The sequence below is a fragment of the Micromys minutus genome, assembly GCF_963924665.1.
Source record: "Micromys minutus genome assembly, chromosome: 11".
Taxonomy (NCBI): Eukaryota; Metazoa; Chordata; class Mammalia; order Rodentia; family Muridae; genus Micromys; species Micromys minutus.
The window spans coordinates 6,274,496-6,294,241 of NC_137980.1; positions in this window are offsets into that span (position 1 = coordinate 6,274,496).

The window sequence follows — 19,746 nt, forward strand, 5'->3', positions numbered from 1 at the left end:
CTTGTTATATTTGGGTCTATGCCTGGGAGTGGAATAACTAGATCTTCCGGTAGTACTATGTCCAATTTTCTGAGGAACCCCCAGACTGATTTCCAGAGTGGTTGAACCAGCTTACAACCCCACCAACAGTGGAGAAGTGTTCTTCTTTCTCCACATCCTCCCCAGCATCTGCTGTCACCTGAGATTTTGATCTTAGCCATTTTGACTGGTATAAGGTGGAATCTCAGGGTTGTTTTGATTTGCATTTCTCTGATGACTAGGGATGTTGAATTCAGGTGCTTTTCAGCCATACAGTATTTCTCAGGTAAGAAGTCTTTGTTTAGCTCTGTACCCCACTTTTAATAGTATTACTTGATTCTCTGGAGTCTAACTTCTTGAGTTCTTTGTATATATTGGATATTAGACCTCTATCAGATGTAGGTTTGGTAAAGACACATTCTCATTCTGCTGGCTGCTGTTCTGTCTTCTTGACATTGTCCTTTGCCTTATAGAAGCTTTGCAATTTCATGAGGTCCCATTTGTCAGTTCTTGATTTTAGATCATAAGCCATCGGTTCAGGAAAATTTCCCCTGTGCCTATGTGTTCTAAATTCTTCCCCATTTTTCTGTTCTAATAGTTTCAGTGTATTGGTTTTATGTGGAGATATTTGATCCATTTGTACTTGAGCTTTGTACAAGAAGATAAGAATAAATCAATTTGCATTCTACTGCATACTGACTGCTAGTTGAACCAACACCATTTGTTGAAGAGGCTGTCCTTTTTACATTGAATGTTTTTTAGCTCCTTTGTCAAAGATCAAGGGACCATAGGTGTGTGGGTTCATTTCTGGGTCTTTAATTCTGTTCCATTGATCTACCTGCCTATATCTGTGATTTTTATTACAGTGGATCTGTAATATAGCTTGAGGTCAGGGATTGTGAGTCCCCCGGAAGTTCTTATATTGTTTACAATAGTTTTTATTATCCTAGTTTTTTTTTATTATTTCAAATGAATTTGAAAATTGCTCTTTCTAACTCTATGAAGAATTGAGTTGAAATTTTGATTGGAATTGCATTGAATCTGTAGATAGCTTTTGGCAAGATGGCCATTTTAAAAATGTTCCTTCCAATCCATGAGCATGAGAGATATTTTCATCTTCTGAGACCTTCGTTTTCTTCTTCAGAGATTTGAAGTTCTTGTCACACAGATCTTTTTTTTTTGTTTAATTAGGGTTGTATCAAGGTATTTTATATTATTTGTGATTTTTGTGAAGAGTGTTAATTCCCTAATTTCTTTCGCAACCTGTTTATCCTTTGAGTAGAGGACGGCTACATATTTGTTTGAGATAATTTTAAATCCAGCCACTTTACTGAAATTGCTTATTAGCTGCAGGAGTTCTCTGTTGAAATTTTTGGGGTCACCTAAGTATACTATCATATCACCTGCAAATAGGAATATTTTGACTTCTTCCTTTCCAATTTGTATCACTTTGATTTCCTTTTGCTGTCTAATTGCTCTGGCCAGGATTTCAAGTACTATATTAAATAGATAGGAGAGAGTGGGCAGCCTTGTCTAGTCCCTGATTTTAGTGGGATTGCTTCAAGTTTCTCACCATTTAGTTTGATGTTGGCTACTTGTTTGCTGTATATTGCTTTCACTATGGTTAGGTATGGGCCTTAAATTTTTCATCTTTCCAAGAGTTTTAACATGAAAGGGTGTTGAATTTTGTCAAATGCTTTCTCAGCATCTAGTGAGATTTTCATGTGCTGTTTTTTTTTCTTTGTATTTGTTTATATGGTGAATTACGCTGATGGATTTCAGTACATTGAACCATCCCTGCATCCCTGGGATGAAGCTTACTTGATCATGGTAAATGATCATTTTTCTGTGTTCTTAATTCAGTTTGCAAGAATTTTACTGACTACTTGTACATTGATGTTTATGAAGGAAATTGGTGTGAAGTTCTCTTTCTTTGTAGGGTCTTTGTGTGGTTTAGCTATGAGCGTAATTGTGGCTTCAAAGAATGAGTTGAATAGTGCTTCTTCTGTTTCTATTTCGTGGAGTAGTTTGGAGAGCATTGGTATTAGGTCTCTTATGAAAGTCTGATAAAATTCTATACTGAACCCTTATTGTCCTGGGCTTTTTTTTTGGTTGGGAGGCTTTTGATGACTGCTTCTTTCAGTGTTATGAGACTGTTTAGATGATTTATCAGATCCTGATTTAACTTTGGTACCTGCTATCTGTCAGACTCTGGAAGAGCCTCTCAGAATACAGCTATATCAGGCCCCTGTCAGCAAGCACTTCTTGGCATCCTCAATAGTGACCGGGTTTGATGACTGTATATGGGATGAATCCCCAGGTGAGGCAGTCTGTCTCTGGAAGGCCTTTCTTTCAGTCCGTGCTCGACTCTTTGTCTCTGTAATTCTACCCTTGAGTATTTTGTTCCCCTTCTAAGAAGGACTGAAACATCCATACTTTGGTCTTACTTCTTCTTGAGCTTCATATACTCTGTGAATTTTATCTTGGGTATTCCTATCTTTTGGACTAATATCCATTTATCAGTACATATCATGTGTATTCTTTTGTGACTGGGTTACCTCACTCAGGATGATATTTCCTAGTTCCATCCATATGCCTAAGAATTTCATGAAGTTATTGTTTTTAATAGCTGAGTAGAACTTCATTATCTAAATGTACCACATTTTCTGTATCCATTCCTCTGTTGAAAGACATCTAGGGTCTTTCCAGTTTTTGGCTATTATAAATAAGGCTACTATGAACTTTCCTGAGGAACAACCAGACAGATTTCCAGAGTGGTTGTACCAGCTTTCAATCCCACCAACAATGGAGGAATGTTCCTCTTTCTCCACATCCTTGTCCAATTTTCTGAGGAACTACCAGACTGATATTCAGAGTGTTTGTTGTACCAATGCTTAGGATAGGGGGTTATAAAAAGGAAACAGGGAAAGGGGATAACATTTGAAATGTAAACAAAATGTATTCAATAAAAAATTTAAATGACATCTCCTCTGTCACCTAACTTTTTGATCTTAGCCATTCTGACTGGTTTGAGGTGGAATCTCAGGGTCATTTTTAATTTTCATTTTCCTGATTTCTAAGAATGTTGAACATTCTTTAGGTGCTTCTCAGCCTTTTGGTATTCCTCTTGAGAATTCATTGCTTAATTCTGTACCCCATTTTATTTTTATTTATTTACTTTTAATGAAAATTTCAAACTTCATTTTTATTTGTTGCATTTAACGTTTTTATTGAATGTATTTTGTTTATATTTCAATGTTATCCCCTTTCCCTGTTTTCCCTCCATAACTGCCTATCCCATTCCCACTTTCCCTACTTCTCTGAAGATGCTCACCCACCCCCTCTTTCCTTCCTCTCCATCCTGGCATTCCCCTACACTGTGGCATTGAGCCTTCGCAGGACCGAGGGCCTTTCCTAACATCGATCCCCAACAAGGCCATCCTCTGCTACAGATCCTGCTGGAGCCATGGGTTCTTCCATGTGTACTCTATTGTACTCCATTTTAAATAGGGTTATTTGGTTCAGTGGAGTCTAATTTCTTCAGTTTTTCATATATATTGTATATTAGTCTTTTATCATATATAGGAGTGGTAAAGATCTTTTCCCATATATGTTGGTTGCCATTGTGTCCTATTGACAGTGTCTTTTGCCTACAAAAGCTCTGCAATTTCATAACATCCGATTTGTCAATTGCATATCTTAGAGCACAAGCCATTGGTGTTCTCTTCAGGAAAACTTTCCCTGTATTGGTTTTGTGTGGCTGTCAAATAGTATGTTTTCTAATGAGATTGTTACAAGTGATATGACTTTTGGAATGTTATTTAATTTTCCTAGAGTTCAGACTTCTCTGTATGATTCAAAGAGTTATGACAACTGCCTTGTAACTCTGTTGATTATGTGTGTAAAGGCATTGTAATGCTTATGTTAGGTTTCAGACACTGCACAACACAATATTGTAGTCAACAAACAGCTGTTATCAGTAAAATTCTCTATTTATTATATAAGTAAAGCATAATTTATTCTTTTGGTATTATTTCAATGTTAAAATCCTCTCAACACAACAATAGTCACACATCCAGACAAAACACAGTTAAAATCTTAACTCTGGATATCCAATACAGGTCCCTTTATGTCTTAACGGTCTTACATTTAATCACCAATGCTGTCTCACCACATTATTTTTTCTCTTTCAGTATTCAATGATTGTCTGTCAGCTTTTCCTCACTGCTTTTAGTTACCAGTAGTTCCTCTCAGATAAATGTGGACCAAGTTATAAGGTGTTTTCATTCAGCTACAGTGGAACATTATAGGGAGGTTTGTCTAAGGGGGTCTAAGCCTCATAATTTGTCAGAATGACTTTTAAAGGAAAATAATGCCATGGGTTTAAAATTCTTGGCACACTGGGGAGTTTTTATAAGAAGTGAGCATCGGTTTCACCGTAAGCCAGGCACTGCTCCTCAGTACGCTCTTTGGCTTTTGGCAAAGCTATGTCCACACAATAGGTGATCAACATAGACATCCTTTGGCTTCAGCGGGAGTTATAGAATTATTGTGGTTTCGGTGTTGTACACAGATAAAAGTGTTACTCACAGTCACAAGATCCTTATATAGTAGCAAACAGAAATGAAATCTGACAGCATGTTAACTCTTTTTCTTTTTTTAATTCCTTACCGCTTTATTTAAAAAAAAGAGGGATACATTCACAGATATTTAAAGGCATTTTGGCATAACATTATATAAATAATTTTGTGATTACTTAATTCTTTTAGAGGTTTGATAGCATGCATAGAAATCCCACTAGTTACCATAAGCATGAAGAACATGTAATAGAAAACGTAACATGGAAACAGATTTTTTGTTGGGTATAAATTAAGCATAATGATCTGTAAATACCAAAAATTGTTACAAGGGTATTATTGTAGCACTTGGATTATTAATGATTTGAGGACAAGATGTACCACACTCTGAGAGAGTGTTATACATTTTTTTCCCTAAGAAGAACTGAGGCCTTCTTTTTTTTTTTTCTTTCTTTCTTTTTTTTTTTTCTTTTTGGCCTTTGTTTTTTCTTGAGCTTCATATAATCTGTGAGTTGGTTCTGGAGTGTTCAGAGCTTTCTGATATTCCATTATCAGTGACTGCATATTTTATCTGTTCTTTTGTTACTGAGTTACCTCACTCAGGGTGATATTCTCTAGATGCATTCATTTTCTTAGGAATTTCATGAAGTCATTGTTTCTGATAGCTGAGTAGTACTCCATTGTGTAAATATAAAACAATTTTTGTATTCATTCATCTACTGAAGGACATCTGGGTTCTTACCGGCTTCTGGCTATTATAAATAGGGATGCTATGAACATGGTGGTGCATGTTGTATGTTGGATCACCTCTGGGGTATATGCCCAGAAGTGGAATAACTGGGTCTTCAGGTAGGACTATGCCAAATTTTCTGAGGAATCGCCATACTGATTTCCAGAGTGGTTGTACCAGTTTACATCCCCACCAACATTGGAGCAGTGTTCCTCTTTCTCTGCATCCTCACCAGCATCTGCTGTCATCTGAAATTTTGATCTTCGCCATTCTGACTGGTGTGAGGTGGAATCTCAGGGTTGTTTTGATTTGTATTTCCCTGATGACTAATGATGTCGAGCACTTCCTTAGATGCTTCTCGGCCATTCAAAATTCCTCAATTGAGATATTTTTGTTTAGCTCTGTACCCCATTTTTAAAATAGGATTGTTTGATTCTCTGGTGTTTAACTTCTTGAATTCTTTGTATACCTTGGATATTAGGCCTCTATCAGATGTGGGGTTGGTAAAGATCTTTTCCCAATCTGTTGGCTGCCGACTAAACTTCTAATAGTTTCAGTGTATCTGTTTTAATGTGGAGATCTTTGATCCATTTGCAATTGAGCTTTGAACAAGGAGATAAGAAAGGGTCTATTCTCATTCTTCTGCATGCTGAGTGCCAGTTGAACCAACACCATTGTTGAGGCTGTCCCTTTTCCATTGAATGTTTACAACTCCTTTGTTGATTCCTTTAATGTTTCTTTTTGTTTCTATTTGATCAATTTCTGCTCTGAGTTTGATTATTTCTTGCCTTGTACTCCTCTTGGATGTATCTGCTTCCTTTTGTTTTTGAGCTTTCAATTGTGCTGTCAAGTTGCTAGTGTATGCTCTCTCCAGTTTCTTTTTGGAAGCACTCAGACCTATGAGTTTTCCTCTCAGTACTGCTTTCATTGCATCCCATAGGTTTGGGTATGTTGTGTTTTAGTTTTCATTAAATTCTAGAAAATCCTTAATTTCCTTCTTTATTTCTTCTTTGACCATGCTATTGTTTATTAGAGCATTGTTTAGTTTCCATGTGTATATGGGCTTTTTGTTGTCATTGTTGTTATTAAAGACCAGCCTTAGACCATGGTGATCTGATAGGATGCATGGGAGTATTTCAATCTTCTTATATCTATTGAGGCTTGTTTTGTGATTGATTATATGGTCAATTTTGGAGAAGGTGCCTTGAGATGCTGAGAAGAAGGTGCATTCTTTTGCTTTAGGATGATATGTTCTGTAGATATCTATTAATTCCAATAGGTTCATAACCTCAGTTTCAGTGTGTCCTTGTTCATTTTCTGTTTTCATGATCTGTCCATTGATGAGAGTGGGATGTTGAGGTCTTCCACTAATTTTCTGTGGGGTGCAATGCACTTTTTGAGCTTTAGTAGGGTTTCTCTTATGAATTTGGGTGCTCTTGTATTTGGAGCATATATGTTAATGATTGAGAGTTCCTCCTGATAAATTTTCCCTGTAATGAGTAAAAAGTGTCCTTCCTTATCTTTATTGGTAACTTTTGGATGAAAATCTAATTTATTCGATATTATAATGGGTACTCCAGCTTTCTTCTTGGGGCTGTTTGCTTGGAAGGTTTTTTTTTTTCCCAACCTTTTACTCTGAGATAGTGTCTTTCTTTGTCTCTGAGATGAGTTTATTGTGTCCAGCACAATGCTGGATTCTGTTTATATATCCAGTCTGATAGTCTATGTCTTTTTATTGGTGAATTGAGTCCATTTATGTTAACAGATATTAAGGAATAGTGGTTGCTGTTTCCTGCTATTTTTGCTTTTAGAGGTAGAATTGTGCCTGTGTGTCTTTCTTCTTTTGGTTTTCTTGCTTAGGTATTTTTTTGTTTATACAAGGATGTAGTTTCCCTCCTTGTATTGGGTTTTACACCTATAATTCATTGTAGTGCTGGGTTTGTGGTCAGATATTGTGTAAATATAGTTTTGTCCTGGAATATCTTGGTCTCTCCATCTATGGTGATTGAGAGTTTTGCTGGGTATAGCAACTTGGGCTGACATTTGTGCTCTTTTATGGTCTGCATGATGTCTGTCCAGGATCTTCTAGCTTTCACAGTCTCTGTTGAGAAATAGGGTGTGATTCTGATTGGTCTGCCTTTATATGTTACATGACCTTTTCCCCTTACTGCTTTTAGCATTCTTTCTTTGTTTTGGGCACTTGGCATTTTGACTATTATGTGTCGGGAGGGATTTTTTTTCTGGTCTACTCTATTTGGGGTTCTGTAGGCTTCTTTTATACTCATGGTCATCTTATTCTTAATGGTAGGGAAGTTTTCTTCTATGATTTTGTTGAAGATATTTGCTGTGCCACTTAGTTGATATTTTTTGCCCTCTTCTATTCCTATTATCCTTAGGTCTTCTCATTGTGTCCTGGATCTCCTGGACATTTTGGGTTAGGAGCTTTTTGTCTTTTGCATCTTCTCTGACTGTTTTGTCTATGTTTTCAATGTTGTCTTTGGCCCCTGATATTCTCTCTTCCATCTCTTGTAGTCTGTGAGAGATGCTTGCATCTGTGACTCCTGATTTCTTTTTTAGGTGTTCTACCTCTAGGGTTGTTTATTTTAGTGTTTTCTTTATTGTTTCCATTTCCATTTTAAATTCCTTCATCTCTTTGTTTCTGTATTTCTCTAGTTCTTTGATTTCTTTGAGTGTTTTCCATGTTTCTTCATTAAAAGCTTCTATTTCTTTATGGTTTTCCTCCTGTTCTTGTTTAAGTGAGTTATTCACACTCTTCTAAAAGATCTCCATCATCATCTTGAGGTATGATTTCAGGTCTGAATCTTTGATTCCTGGAGAGTTTGGCATTCTGCTGCTTGCTGTGATGGGAGAGCTCGGTTCTGATATTGCCAGGTTTTCTTGGTTTCCATTGCTTAAGTTATTTCACTTTCCTCTTGCCATTTTGTTGTCTGTGATTATATTTGGTCTTGTTGTCAATGATTGGTTCCTGTTGCTCCTGTATCCCTGGATCTCCCCTGTTTTAGGTGGCAAATGGCTTGAGCGTTTGGTCTGCATTCAAGGGCCTTCTGGGTGGACCTGAATCTCTATGGCAGAGTTCTTGCTTCCCTGGACCAACTGGAGGGCCGCACCTACTGTACTAGGCCTAGCCCTCTCTGTGTTCTGGCTACTCACAGCACAGCACAGTCTCACAAGGCCTGTGTCCCTGGATCTTCGCTGTTTCTGCTGGCTAATGGCCTGAGCGTTTGGTCCACACCAGCATGTTGACTCTTACGTACATAAATCCATTCTTAATTTCCTTTAATAGAATAACATCTATGAAAGCCCCTTGATGGGGAGACTACAAAGAGATTCCAGTATCTGTACCTTTTTCAGAGCTTAATTCATTCCTTTGAGCCTTACTACTGTGTTTTTCACTTACCAGTGTTTCCTTCTCTGCTCATAATCTATAAAATCACAGTAGTGGAACCACATTTTGTTGTTACAATTAAAATTGATTATACTTTTAACCAGAATGACCAGTATTTTAATTGTTAAAAGAAAGATCTCTATTTGATAAGGGATCAACTTTTCAAACTTTTACCAATTTGGGACAAAAGAAAAATTCTGTAAGATGATTTTCACTTCTGTAAGATTAAGTGACACCTCCACTTTTTTTCTGATGCATTATGAAATCCACAGAAATGAGTTTCTGATGAGATTTACTTGCTAAGCTAACATCAACAAATATTTGCCACTTTAACACACAACTCAGTGTCTTTAACACTGAGCAAGGTACTTTGAATGTGCTGCTTTCTCTATGCTAAAGGATGTTCCTAAGGACACTTGGATTTCAGAAAGCCACTGTTGGCCAGCATGCACCAATGGCTGTCCATAGATTCCATTACTGCTCAGTCCTCTCTAGAAAGAGTGTAGATCTGTGGACACATTTGCATCTTTCATGGTTGCAGCGCCTTTTTTTTCACCTGAACACCTTGTTGAGAACCATCTGAGTGCCTGGCTTCATAGTTACTTTACAGTAAAGCACGAAATGTTCCCCAACACGATAATTCTACTTAGGAATGGAGATTCTCACAGACTTCAATTCAGAACAGTACACGAGATGGTCGGTGCTAAATGACAGGTTGCTATGGTTACGTTCTTCTGTGGCTCAGATGGGGATAGGGGCCAATTATCAAGTTTTGTTTGGCTGATTTTAAGTAGTTTGTTACCTGGATACTCAACAAATAAGAAAACTAGGTGTGCATTGGGGGGTTGTTTACTTCTTCTCTAGAAAGGAAACATACATCATGGGGGAAAAAGACAAAGAATAAAACAGTTCTCAAATTCTAAACAACATGGTAAATAATTTAGTTTGGATAAATAGTTTCTTAAGTGCTAACTTTATTTAGAAACTCACACAAGGCCTGACAACCAAGACAGGTTCTATGCTGCAAATTGGATTTACTTGTTATTTTTCTGTTGGTCTGATAATAACCTGCTGCAAGTAACTACTGTCTTCCTTTTCATCCTTGGTGAATTCCAGGTTTGTGATATGTGTGTGTGTGTGTCTGCATGTGTATGTTTATATATGTGCATGTGTGTGTACGTGTTTGTGAGTAGGGTTATGTGTGTGTATGTATCTGCATGTGTATATGTATGTGTGTATATATAATATGTATATTATATATGTGCATGTGTGTGTATGTGTTAGTGAGTAAGGTTATGTGTGTATGTAGTGTGTATATGTAAATATGTGTATGTGTTTGTGAGTATGTTTATGTGTGTGTATGTGTGTGTATCTGCATGTGTACATGTATATGCATATATGTGCATGTGTGTATATGTGCATGTGTGTGTATGTGTTAGTGAGTAAGGTTATGTGTGTGTATGTGTGTATATGTGCATATGTGTATGTGTTTGTGAGTAAGGTTATTTATGTGTGTGTGTGTCTGCATGTGAATGTGTGTATATGCATGTGTGTATATGTGTTAGTGAGTAAGGTTATGTGTGTATATGGGATTGTGATTGTGAGTATGTGAACACATGTGGATGTGTGCATGTGTGCATGTATGGGTATGTATGTGTGTGTATTTTAATAGTTACTGCTCTTGTCAGTTTTGCTTGCCCTACCCCCATCCCTTCCATGATTGATGCGGGATTGTTAATTAATGATATTCCAGAGGCAATTTCTGGAGTTACTATTGGAAAACCCTTCTTAATTAACAAAATGATAAATCTGCACTGCAGCAGCACAGAAGCCGAGTTCATCTGTGTCATTCAAAGCCATGATTCTAAAACACCCCCGACAGATTTCTGTGTGGATGTTAGACACTTAAACTCTGGATCTTTCATAAAGGGTTTCCCAGCAATCTGAAGAGGAACAGTGATGGCGGAAAGGGGAAGAAAGCTGGACAAAATGAAAGTCCTCCTCTGTCACCATAATGGCTTGCCTCGTCCCGACAGCAGAGTATCTTAAGTTCGCCATACATGTCTGCTGCTCATCTTTTCAGTTGCCTGCTTGTTATCGGAGTTTCAGATTAAATGTAAAGATATGAATGTATTGCCATAATAAATTTATCAGTGGATATTTCAAGAGCAAAGATTTGAATGACACAAATGAAGCTCTGTGCAGCAGGAAAAGTGGGTAGGATTTGCAGAGAGATGCCACCGAAGTCAGAAACGACTGCTGGAAATTGCCTTAATTAAAAAAAAAAAGACAGAGCTGCACAAATCTCCATAGAAGGTATTGAGCATGAAATTAGGCTTACTTTTTATTATTTATGCTATTTTAAAATAATGTTATAAAAGCTTTAGAAAATATGATTAAACTTTATTACTGAAATGTAAGGAAGGTAAGGTGTTGAAAATAGAGTACAAAGATATGATTCCAAAATTAAAGTAGAGTATCAAAATATATAGCATTCTTTATATTTATAAAATACAATTCATTTTCAGAATTACATTTTGTTAAGTGAGTAATAATCTCAATATAACAAGCTGAAGTATGGGGTTTCTCTAAGAATGCTTACTTTTACCTTCCACAAGGGAATGATATCTGCTTGGATGTCCCATGAAAACCACATGAGCTACTACTCCCTGGGGTTCACATCACCTGTATCAGGATAAGAATGAAAGCAGTGTCCAGAGGTGCCCACTGCATTGCAGGGAATGCAGTGAGGATCCTGCGCAGGCTGAGAAGGTGTGGGAAGTAGAATAAGTGTGTGGAGTAAACCCTTCGGCAGGCTCCTGGTCTTGCCTGACTTTGTAATGCCACCCATGCTGCAGATAACTCTGGAGGTAAGCAGGACGAGAAAAATAAGGTGGTCATCTGAGTAGATTTAAAATGAGTTGAGTCAGCATTTGTTAGATGTTTTCACCACAACTGAAAAGTGTTTCTGTGACTTCCACTACATTATTTTCCTTCGAATTCTCTCCAGCAAACATAAGATTTCATGTACTTGTATGCTTTATGCCACAGAAGGATCTTGTGAAGAAATGGTTATAAAGACTACAGGAAAGTGGGAAGAAAAATATAAACAAGTATAGCAATAGAGATTTCAGAATGATAAAATTTGGAGGGTGCGTTTGGGCTATTCTCTGAGTTTACACAAATAAAAATTATGTTCAAGATAATATCTGCTCTGAACATAAATGACAGGGAAAATAAATTAGCTGCATGCTAAATCTGAGACTCAGTAGTTTGATTCTGATTCCATAGTTATTAAGTTTGAAAAGTGGTCAGTTCTGATACTTTAAAAATAACTTATATGATAATTAAGTTTATGGTGTTATTTTAAATCTAGGGAAAGTGTCCTAACATGGGTGATTTTCCTAAATAACCCAAGTCAGTTTTTTGCTGTCTGCTGGCAGATCTGTGACTTGGCTACATTGTGAAATATTTGAACAACTGAGTTTGAATCTATTGTAACATCAAGCTGAGTGCAAACAACCCTTGATCTATAAATTTTATTCTGTTGGTTAGATAATTGACTGTACAAAGTTAGAGGACTCATTGTAATATACGGCACAGATATCCTATGAAGGGCATGCAGATGGATTTCCAAATCCTGGAGACAGCACAGCTACATTTACCTGTTGTCATTGCAGTCCTCAGTCCAGAAGCTCTCTGTAGACTTCCCTCACCACCAAGGAAAGCCTAAGGAAAGAAGGATGAATGGAAGCATGTCAGTGCTCTTCATAGTTTAAGACAACGTTTCTAAGTCCTAATTTTTTGATTTCCTCTTCCACACAGTCTTTGGATTTATTGCTGTCAATAAGATGAGATGAGCAACTCCATCTTGTCTTATGGGTTGAATTAACAAACATAGCAGAGGCCCATGGTCTCCTCCACTTTGATGTAAATACATAAACTGTTCACTAAAGATTCTCTCTCCTAGTCCAGCTCTTGGCTATTTCCCCAGGCTCATTATTATATACAGGGACAGTTGCTAATGCTTAATTATCCACATGGAGGCCATGGCTAACACAGGCTTCATCTCATGGATTCTAGCCAGCTCCCTGTACAATCTCCCCTTCTCTGTCCATCTTGCCCTTCCATACCTCAGAGGTAGTTCCTAGATGCCTATAACTTCTTCAGGCTTCAGGAACAAAGGCCAGTTTGTGTTCCCTGGGTTTGGAACCATCCATTGGAGCATGCTTGGCCTTCAGGTGCCACATGCTTAAAGAAAACAGACCTTGCATCCCCAAGAAGCCATCAGTTGACAATATCTCTCCAGCTAGGGGTTAGCACTCTTGAGCTGCTCCCCTCTCTGCTAAAATGTTGGCTGTTTGGTTCTTGATCAGGTCTTATGCAGGCAACTAGTACTGCTGTGTTCATGAGTGCAGTGTAGGGCACTGAACATATCGCTTCACTCTTCACACTGCTTCTTCCTGACCTATGGTTCTTAGGCTCTTACTCCTTCCTCTTTTGTGAAGGTCAGGAGCCTTTCACGGGGTAGGGAATACACATACAGATAATGTATTTGTCACTGAGTACCCCATAGACATTATCTGGCATCAGTAGGAGAAGCCCTTGAAGGCTCTTGTGCCTAGTGTAGTGGAATGCCGGTTGATGAGGTAGGAGTGGGTGGATGGTAGGAAAAACATTTTTATAGAAGCAGGAGGAGGGGCATGGAAATGAGAGAGGGGGAAACAGAAAAAGGGGATAAAATTTGAAATATAAATACATAAAATATTCAAGAAAAAATGCAAAAAAGGAGAGAGAATAATCTACTTGGAGTTAGAAAAGGATAGGAACAGAGCTTAAAGCTAAGATGTTAGGTTAAAACTAATACGTTTTTTTTCTAGCAATTTTAGTTTTGGTAACTTTATGACTTAAAATACAGGTTTCTACCCATTTCATAACAAAATACTGAAAATGTCATCATTGGCACATTTTGCAGACAAAGAAACCTGCTGCATAAAAATGCTATGCTGATCTGGATGGCCATTTCTTCAGTCTGTGCTCAACTCTTTGTCCCTGTATTTTCTCCTGTGAGAATTTTTTTCTTCCTTCTAGGAAGAACTGAAGCATCCATAATTTTGTCTTCCTTGTTCTTGAGCTTCATATGATCTGTGAATTGTTTCTTGAGTATTTCAAGCTATTGGGCTAAGTTCCACTTATCAGTGAGTGCATACCATGTGTGTTCTTTTATGACCAGGTTCCCTCACTCAGGATAATATTTTCTAGTTCCATCCATTTGCCTAAAATTTTCATGTACATATGTAGCAGAGGAAGACATTGCCTGGCAGCAGTAGGTGGAGGAGCCCTTGGTCCTGTGAAAGCTCATTTCCCCAGTGCAGGGGAATGCTGGGACGATGAGGTGGGAGTGGGAGCATCTTCATAGAAGCAGGAAAGAGGGCGAGATAGGAGAGGGGAGAAAGGGGATAATATTTGAAATGTAAATAAATAAAATATCTAATAAACTTACTTTTAAAATGTTATGTTGTGGTCAAGGTTTACAACAAATTTATCAGCGGAAGTATCAGCTCTTGAATTCATAATATAATACTTTAAAATCAACACCTTTACTTTAGTCCTGTGACTAGAGAATGTTACTATAAGAATGAAAGATGAAACCTTTACTTTTGAATGAAAATTAGGAAATTTAGTTAAAATATCCCCAAATAGTCAATTGAAAACAGTTTCATCTATATCTGATAGATATAGATTCCTGAAACATATATTATACTTTAAAGTAATTCAAGCATGTATTGATTATTATGTACTTAAGGTATGTGGCAAAAAATAAAGTCACATAAACTAAGCACTTTTGCAGAGTGTAAAAGCAGCAGGAGAGGACAAAGAAAGGAAAGGCAAATCTTAAAGTTTTTGAACAGTGAGCTTGTTGCTGTTGCCTAGAGTGGCTCATGCTTTTCTTCACAGCAAACAGAGACTTGTTTGGTTTTACAGTTTATTTGCACAAAATAAAATTTAGAAAAAAAAGCAAACATGCATTTGAAATAAAGTAAAAAAGACTTTCCTCTGAGGGTCTTTGTAAAGGGAGATTTCATGTAACAGTGATCAGTTTTGTTCTTATATATCAAACATGGCAAAGGACGCGGTCAAGAGGAAAAAATGGCAGCCAACAGATTGGGAAAGTATCTTTACCAGTCCTACATCCGATAGAGGGCTAGCATCCAGTGTATACAAAGAACTCAAGAAGTTAAACTCCAGTGAATCAAATAATCCTATTAAAAATGGGGTACAGAGCAAAACAAAAATATCTCAATTGAGGGATACTGGATGGCTGAGAATTACCTAAGGAAACATTCAACATACTTAGTCTTCAGAGAAATGAAAATCAAAACAACCCTAAGATTTCACCTCACATAAGTCAGAATGGCTAAGATCAAAAACTCAGGTAACAGCAGATGCTGGAGAGGATGTTGTCCTTATGAGAGTTGCCTTGGTCATGGTGTCTGTTCACAGCAGTAAAAACCTAACTAAGGTCCTGAGAGCAGAGAGGTTTCTGAAGAAAATAAACAACAGAGATGACACTTAACCGGTCATAATGGTCATTAACAAGGAAACATATACTTTATTTTTCCCATTTGAATTAGTAAAGGCACAGCATGTATTTCCAATATTTTCCAATCCAATATTGCTGCTAAGTTTTTAAAAAGAGGGGCTATATTTATTTACTTATTTTCTTTTGTGTTTTTGTGTGCATACATATGTATTTGTATGTGCACATGCTACAACATGTATGTGGCAATGAGAGTCAGAGGAAAACAGGTAGCATTTCCTTCTTTACTTCCAGCATATATACAATTCTGAACTCAGATCTTCAGGTATGGCAGCAAACATCTTCACCCCAGAACCAGCTTTCTGGGTTCTTACTGTCAAGAAAAGTGTTTTGTCTATTTTTATATTTGTATACGTTGCATTTTTATATGTTCTGGATTCTTCATTCTTGTTTGCTATTTAGGATTTAATTATCTTTTCTAAGTGTACATCTGAAAGCTGAATGTGTGTTTTAACTGGGTTTGTGGAATCTGCTTTAACAACATGTGAATTGGTTCTTGTTCTTTATGCGTTTTGCTTGTTTGTTTAAGATGTGTTCCTTGTTGTGAAGGCCGTGAATGACTTCAAATGCTCTACCAGTTCTAAAGTTTCAGCCCTTCTTAACGCCTTGTTGTTTTGAGCTGATAATGTTTGTGATATGAAAAGGAACACAAGTGCCCTCCACTCGATTTTTTGTATCCACATTGAGATGTGACATTATTTTCTACACAGATGGTAAAGAGACCAAATTTTATTAAGCAAACTCTTTTTACTAAACTGAAATTATTTGTTTGCATGTAAGAAGAACCAGGTATAAAAAAGTAAATTTCCGTTGATTAGATTTCATTGTTGAATGGCGCCTCTCTCCTTTATTTCCTAGCCCCACCCCAACTTGTCAGACATTCTTAGCTCTTTCCACTGACATAGACGTTTCAAAATCTCTATTCTCAAAATGCATGAGCAGTATGGCCTAGATTTTTAATTGCCCTCACACTAATTTTGAGGACCCAGTATGTAAAACATTTTTTTCAGACTTCTTTGTTTCAGAAAGAATAGAACTTATTACATGTGTTTTCTGGCATGTATAATTTTGCACTTTTTTGGTATATTTCCAACACATGGTGATGATGTTGGCTTCAGCAGCCGTGGTGGTGGTGGTGTATGTGTGTATGTTTGGGTTTACTATTCATTTATGTGTTTATGTGTATTGTATGTGTGTGTGTGTATGTGTGTGTGTGTGTGTGTGTGTGTGTGTGTGTCTGTGTGTGTGTGTGTGTGTGTGTATGTGTGTGTGTGTATGTGTGTGTGTGTGTGTGTGTGTGTGAGGGAGGGAGGGAGGGGGAAGGGGGAGAGGATTTATTGCTTTGAGAGGTGTTAACAGAAGTCTTTCCTGGAGAAGTGATAAACTTTCTAGCCTTTTAGGAACAAAGCCTGGTGAAGAAAATTATCAAAGATAAAACAGGAGACTTGAGTGGTCCCCTGAGACCTTCCCCAGGTGATATCAGACATTTTTCTACTTTAAACAGAAGCTTAACCTTCTATTATTTGTTTAAGCTTTTAACTGGCAGAAAAAAATATGAAAGTGATAAATTCTCTCTGGCATGAATTTATTTTCAGACCCCTGATCCCAGCACTGCTCTCTGACTTAACTTAATTCTGAGACAGAGATTTGGTCACAAAATCCCTAATAACTAATTATAATTGCCCTCTCACCATTTACTTATTATAAAATAACTTTGGTATATTTATGGCTTGCTTCTTTGTGATTACAATTATTTACCTCTAACTCACATAGCATCATGATGACCATTTGTAAATTAATTATCTTATTTATTTATATTTTAAGTGTTGTCCTCCTTCCAAGTCCTCTCTCCATGAGCCCCCCCCCCATACACCAATACACCTTCCTCTGGTTTGCCTCTAAGGTAGTGCTTCCCCATCTACCCACCCACTTTCTCTTCACCCCTCTAGCATCTCCTTTCTCTAGGGCATCAAGCCTCTACATGACCAAGTGCATCCCTTCCCACTGAGGCAAGACAAGAAGACAGTTTTCTCTTACACATATAGTGGGGGCCACAGACTAGCCCATGTATGCTGTTTAGCTGGTGCATGCTGTTTAGCTGGTGCATGCTGTTTAGCTGGTGCATGCTGTTTAGCTGGTGCATGCTGTTGTTTAGACCCTGGGAGGTCTGAGGGGTCTGATTAGTTGATGCTGTTGTTCTTCCTGTGGGATTGCAACCCCCTTCAGCTCCTTCAGTCCTTTTCCTAACTCTTCCATTGGGGTCCCTGGGCTCAGTCAATGAGTGGCTGTGAGCATCTGCATATTATGACCACTTTTATGTAGTATGATTCTATTTACTATGTCACGGGTTCACAGTGAGGTATTGCACCTACACTGAAGCATCTACCTTAATTGGGAACATGGACCTACATTTGTTATATTTGTTTCCCGCTATGACTGTCCTTTTTTTATGGGAATCTAAAGAAGCTTCATAAATGATTCACAAACAGACATTATTGGTATAAAACAGGATTTGTAGTAGTAATTAACAGTAGAGTCATGTGAGACATGGGTATGAGAGATGAGAGGATGAACTCTCTAACTGACAAAAGTCTGGCAGCCTTGGGTGGAGCAGGTTTGCTGATGCTGCCCATATTTGTGACATACAATCTTGTCCTGTTTATTGCATGGTTTTGAAGCAACCTCTTTTCCTGAAAATTAATTTCCATGTAAATATTTCCATGTGTGTCATAAGAAGTAAAATCATTTCTTATTTTTAAATTACTTGAAGTTTATTCTCTTTCTCCCTCCATACATATACATGTGCACATGCACAAAACACATTCACATATAAACACACATACACGTACACATGCACATATACATACATATACACATTCATATATACACACATACACACATGCACATATACATACATACACACATTCATATATACACACATATACACATGCACATATACATACACACATATACACATGCACATATACATACATACATTCATATATACACACATATACACATGCACATATACACATACACATGTACAGACACACACATGCACACATACAGGTACACACACTTTTTACTTACAGGACAGACTCAAAATGTGAATTCTAATGTTTATAGCAAAACAAGGGCTTTATTTTCCTAGAGGAGGCATACTCTTACTTTTAAAAATTTCCCAGTAGAATTTTCCAGAATAACAAAAAGAAAATGAGTCTTTCATACAAAGGGTCTACACTCTTCATTTTATCTATAAGGCACTATATATAATTGCCTGTGTAGTTCCCATGGAAGTGCAATTTCATTTAGGGTTCTGTGAGTATGCACATATATGTATGTAAAAAATGTCACGTGAAAAAATCAGTCATGCCAGTTTCTGATGAGTCAAACACACACACATGGTAGAAAAGGTCCCTTGGTCCCATGTACTAATCTTAAAAGGCATTGGAGGTGAGCTCCCTAAAAATATATTAATTACTTATACATATCATCTGAGTTTTTTAAAAGTGTTTCCTTCCCCAGTCCTGTAGACTGAGTGGCACCATGTCATCTAGGTTTCTGATCATCCCTCACTCAGTGTTGGGACTACGGGTGTGTTATGGTGTCACTCTCATTTTGGCAGACAAAGCTATACTTGAGACTTTTTTTCAGAATTAGACAGCAAACTCCGAACTCTTGTCTGGTCCAAAGGCAACTCACATGACCATGTAGAACACCCAGCATGTGGTATCAGGAATGTAACTGGATAGACATGGATGTAATTGAGTAGCTTGGTTTTGGTCCTAGAGAGCACATATTATGGTTTACATGAATTAATTTGGCAAAAATCGTTTAAGCCTGCCAGGGCAAACGTAACTGTTATGTTTACTGAGTTAATTTTGAGGGACTCTTTTTTTTTTAAATTTTATATATCTGAGTATTTTGGTTACAGGTACACCTGTGTACTACTTGTGTGCACGGTGCCTGCAGAAGCCAGAACAGAGCATGGGAGCTTCACTGAACTAGCATTGCAGACGGTGGTGAGATGCCGTGTGGCTGCCCAAATCAAACCTGGGTCCTCTGGAAGAGTGGCTGGTGCTCTTCACTGCTGAGTCAGCTCTTTGGTTCCTACTGCACGGATTCCTGGCAACTTAATTTTATTCTGATGAAACACACAAAATATTTCTCCCTTGAAAAACGTAAAGAACAAAAAGGATGGCTTTGGGATGGATTTCATCCCAAACCCTAATGCTTCATATGATTCCAGAAATCATGACAGCAAAATGAGAAACAGAGTTTTCCTAAAAGGAATATCTTATAACACCCTTAGTTAATGTGAATGAATTTTGACTTTCCTACCTCCTGTTTCAGGGGTGTTAGCAAATTGCAAAGCAATTCTTTTGCATATAGACAAATATAAGAGAGAATTTCC